The sequence below is a fragment of the Pinus tabuliformis genome, chromosome X, assembly GCF_031772625.1.
Source record: "Pinus tabuliformis cultivar Carrire ecotype Pingquan chromosome X, CPIR1, whole genome shotgun sequence".
In the NCBI taxonomy this organism is placed as follows: domain Eukaryota; kingdom Viridiplantae; phylum Streptophyta; class Pinopsida; order Pinales; family Pinaceae; genus Pinus; species Pinus tabuliformis.
Window position 1 is genome coordinate 1,154,026,466 of NC_142308.1, and position 5,616 is coordinate 1,154,032,081.

The following is a 5,616-nucleotide window of genomic DNA, read 5'->3' on the forward strand; positions in this document are numbered from 1 at the left end:
GAAAATTATTCTATTGAAGAGTTATTTTCTATATTTTTTTCTCTTTGTTTTAGATCTAATCATATGTTTTTTTATTCTTTTTCTCTCAAAAAGAAAATATAACAAAACAAATAATGATAAAAACAAAGACATAGATTCAATGGTTAGTCCTTGTCATATTCTTGATGTTGGGCTACCCTGCACATACCCATAGTATGCATGAAACGCATAAAAATAATTGTCCCAGGAGATTAACTCCCTAAGGAGTCAAAACTTCAAAACATAAATGGTTAAGCCCTTTAGTTACAGTTCCTTTGAATCAGAACTCAATCACCCCGCCAAACCTCTCTATCAGGACTTTTAACTAGGCCCCAAGCCTTTGTATAAGACTTTACTAAAGTCTCCCTTCAAAATCCTTCTATCGGGGCTTAAGAAACCCTTCAAAACCTTAGTTAAGCCTCTCATTAACTAACGACTGCATATACATAACCTTCCCCTTTAAAACCATTGGTTAATATATATAAAACCCCACAAACCATATCTCAGCGCTAAATCCCTCAAATCCATTTACAAAGGAAACCCCGCATTTCTTACCTTTTCTGCCTCCCCGTACAGACTCGCACAGTTTCCGAGGTTTAACCTCATCGCTGATCGCAATCAGCCCTACCGCAGGTCTTTACTCAAATATATATAACACAACATTTCTCCGACTCTGATCTCTACGTTTACCCCGAATTACAAAGAAATATGCATAGGCCAGATCTCAATTATAATTCACCTGTATATATAAAAATGTCGGGTCCGCCTTAAGCTGCTCCACTCCGCTAATGCCCGAACTCCGCTTAGCCCGATCGTCGATCTCCGATTTATCGGCGATCGCTATATCAGTGTTCTGATCCGTTGCCTTCAACACATCCACTCCCCAATATGCGATCACTCTTCCGCCGTTATATCAACTCTGATCCAATGGCCCTCATTTTATCGCAATGTCGCAATCGACTGATTCACCCATAAAGACTCCACCAATGCGATCAATCTTGATCGTTGATCTTTTAGATCTAACGGTCATTGTGTCTCCTCGAAACTGTTTCCTTCAATCTTGATCTCGCTTATTCTCGACGAGCTCCGTGTTAAACGACTCTCAGCCACTTTTTGTCTTCAATGATGATTTCTTATATAATTGCTCCGGGAAGTCTTTGGATAAATGACTGGATATAAAAACATTCAAACACTGCTATGGGACTAAGGATAATCATACTATTTCGAACACTGTCATTGTAATTTCACATGTAAAATAGAGAAGAAGGCTTTAGGTTCCGCCGCAGACATACACACAGAGAAAAGCAAAGGATCTCATACAAATGGCTTATTAACACATGCACTGAAACATTTATTCCATATAATACTATATTCGGAGTCTCGCCTCTGGCTTGACTACGCAATAATAAACATCTGTTACAGTGAAATCCTCGCTTTCTCCTTTTTGCTTTTCTCACTAATCTTCTAGCCTCTCTCCTAGTCTAGCTAACCAACCCCTGAATTATACAAAGAGTTCACACTTTATACAAAAGTGGATTCATGAACCATTTTTGGTTCAGAACCAGAAATCTCTCAACCTCTCCTAAAAAGTCTCTCCAAACCCATTCTTTTCTAAACCAACGCTAAATCAAGCTTTCAGTTTCCTCATTTCCTATTCAAACCAATTAAATCTAACAATTTGGCCTGATCTCCACACAGGGAGAATCAATCAGCCACTATGCCCCTTTTCTCATATTTTACAATAAATAACCACTCTCACGTATTTAAATAAATAAAATTAATTAAATTCTTGCTTTCCAACCCCTTGCTAATCACAACATATGATCATGCTATCACATTGCTGACTAGGCTTGAATGCTCCTACATCAGACTCCCAAAGTTGAAAGTTTCCATGGACTCCTGTTCATGAGTCTTTCTGCTTCCTCTGTTATAAACTTCATCAGATTTCATTTCCCAACTGGCTACCTGATCCCTTTCATCTGCAAGTGTATTTACTACCTCCTTTGTTTCTCTTGGTTGCCAAACTTTGTGTTGTGGATGTATTTTTTCTCTGCATTCATAAGCATCTCCTTTGCATAATGTTTTGGTGTTTATACCATGTATAAACACCTCCTCAAATAACATAAATCTTTGCTTCTCTATCTACTGTTGTCCTGTCATCATACCAATAGAATTTACCTTCATCTTCATGTATTTTCTCTTGTCCTGTACCTGCATGTTCCTTTTAACTTCTGACTCGATCACCAACATCTCCTTCTGTTTATAAATCAATTTCTTTATGTTGTTCTGTATATCCTTCCAGCTTCCCTTAATTCGCTGACTTTGACAATTTCTTATACTCATTATCTTTGTAGTTTTCATCATCCATCTATCAAACAGCTTAAGCAGAGTTGTTCCAATCTCAAAAGAAGATCGGGCATTGTTTAATACAAGAACATATAACCTTTCAACTATATATTGTCCTCTGGCTACAAATATTTTAGTTATTGAGCTTTTTTCAATTTCCTCCATTCTCCTATCAAACTTAGCTACACCGTTCACCCAATTTTCCCATTGCATCCTCAAGATAAACTCTTGACATTTAAGCTTTCTTTGTATTAAGAGAAAAATCTATCTGTGGATTGTACTTCCACATCTCTCGAAATCTTCTTCCTCTTCTGCAATAATTTGCTTAAGAACTATGTCAATTCTCCTTCCTCTATTCCAAGCATCTAAGTCAATTCATTGCTTACTCTCATCTTCTTGTTTCCATAAAGAAAACTGACCTTTTGCAGCTCCAGAATTTACATCTTCCATCATATTTATTAGTGCAAACATATCTCCAAAAGTAGTTTGTCCTTTATCTTGAAAACCACATTCAACAATTAATAATTCAAAGTCAGAAAATATATTACATTTTCTATCTCTGTCCTCATTAATTCTGCTCCATAGTTTTTTTTATTTGTCATCCTCTTGATGTATATATGACATGTCAGACTTGTCATGTTTTCCTGTCTCGAAACAATCTTCTTTATCTTCATTTTGTTCTGAATTCTGTTCTCTGCTCTTCTCCTTTGCCTTCCTTCCTTTCACACTCCTTTTCATTCTTCCTGTTCCTTCCTTACAAATCTGTAAGCCATTGAGTTGCCTTTTCCATTCCTCCTTAGTTTCAATAAAAATATGCCAATCTCTGAGTTTAGAACCTAAAGTTCTATTTGTTTCCATACAAGAAACAAAATCACCATATACCATAGGTTTTCCATTCCACTGTTGAGTCCCTTTCACAATAGTGAAAATTACTGTCATCACCATGAATATCACCTTCCACTATTTCCCTGGGTTTCTCACTGCATATGCATAGTTCATAAAAGCATCCTTACCTTCATCCTCTAAGATTGCCTATCTATTTTCAGTTTGTTGTTTACACTCACCTTTACTCTTTTGGCATTTTGTACAGATAACATTGTCTTCAATCTCCAGTTGTGCATCAGTGTCCACCAACCTCTCTTTATGTTCCTGTTTATCCTCTTTTCCTTTCTTCTTCATAACCTTGAATGGATTAATTGTACCTCCTTGGTTTGAATTCTCTTTATAAACCTTGGTTCTATCATCTTCCATAATACATTCTTTAGTAAGAGTCCTTTCCATTAATGATCCATTATTTCCTTTCAAGATTATTTCTTGTCCATTAACTATCAATACAGGTTCATAATTTTTGAATAAAAATTGAAGAGACAAATCCATTACCTCAAGTGTTTGTATTATATCTACACTCCTGTTTGCTCCTTCGATAAGGTTGTCTTCATACCTCTTTTCTACTTCTTCTTTTGCAATTTGCAACTCCCTTTTGTCTTCAAACTGCCTGCCATATTTTTGCCAAGTCTTACTGGATTCATCATTTTCATCCTCTTTAGTAGTCTTCAACATTTTTCCATCTCTAGTGTCCTTGAACACATGGTCAATCAAGAATTGCTCTATTACATCAATTTCTTCTAACAATTTCACTTCTTCAACAACCTGCATAAACATATCCTCTAAAGGTTGTTCATCCCCTGCATACATGCACAAATCATTAGTTTCAAAATTACTAGGTTCCTTTTTCTTTGATGTTTCAATCACCACATCTCTCATCTGATTCGAACTTATCCAACAGTTCAGGAAATCATCAATGATTCCTTCCTCAGTAAGGTAAACCTCTTGCTTGTGTCTACAATAACTATCTTCCACCTCTAACTTAGCTGCTCTGAGTTCTCCACTTAATTTTGTATACTTTCTCCTCTTTACCTGTTTCTGCAACAACTTCCACTTTATCTTCTTTCTTTTCATAGTCCAACCATATCTTTGGTTTCCTTCACCTTTTTCTAGCAGCACTATCATGTTATCCATAATTTCCTTCAATTCTATAATTTCTCTGTCAAATACCTCTTGACTCATCTTCTCTCCTTTGCCTTTTCCCTTGGCATCTTCCTTTCCTCTGTTTTGGCTTCTCTCTGAATCCCTACTATGACTACATTAGTTATTTCCTCGTATCTCTATGAGCTTCTCACTCACTATGAGCTGCACTAAGCCTCTGCGACAACAAGTCCTCCCTGCTGTCACTTACCTCACCAATCCCTTCTCTAGACTTGGCCTTTTGGTAAGCATTGGTTCTCTATCTCTGGAACCTCTTGAGCATTCTCTTCTGCTCTCTTTAGGCTTGTATCCTCAACTCACCTTCTCTTGAGAACACTTTAATTGTTCTCCCTGTCCAACTTTCAGCTAGAATATTTAGGTTCACTACCACTAACACAACTCCTCTCTTTCTTTACACAATCTGCTATTGTGTGTTGCTGCTACCACTCTCTTCCTTTTATAAAAGTAATTCAAATGAACTAATCATCAAAATACAACTCATACCAACTGATCTATCTCTTTCATCTTGCTCTGGCTGGAAAATACACATGATGCTTTACCTTTCGTTGTCTGCACTTCAATCCTTCTTTCAACCGAATTCCTGTTCTTGCTGAATACATCTATATTGCTGCAATTTCATTGCCTGCATTCACCTACACATACCATTAAAGCTTTAAAACTTACCAGATCCTTTCTGATCCTAGCTTCCTCAAATCCATTTTCCACAGTCTCTCTTGAATAACCAATTGAAGTCTTCATTGCCTGTAACATGTCAGAATTCTTCTGTGCATGAATCCTTGCACTCTCACTGTGTCAGATCCATTACAATGCTAGTTATATATGCTGGAAAATAAAATTCAGTCCCTCAATCAATCTCCACAGAGCATTGATCTTTGCTCTGATACCAAATGATGTAGGGCTACCCCTGCACATACCCACAGTATGCATGAAACGGATAAAAATAATTTTCCTAGGAGATTAACTCCCCAAGGAGTCAAAACTTCAAAACATAAATGGTTAAGCCCTTTAGTTACAGTTCCTTTGAATTGGAACTCAATCACCCTGCCAAACCTCTCTATCGGGACTTTTAACTAGGCCCCAAGCCTTTGTATAAGACTTTACTAAAATCTCCCTTCAAAACCTTAGTTAAGCCTCTCATTAACTAATGGTTGCATATACATAACCTTCCCCTTTAAAACCATTGGTTAATATATATAAAACCCCACA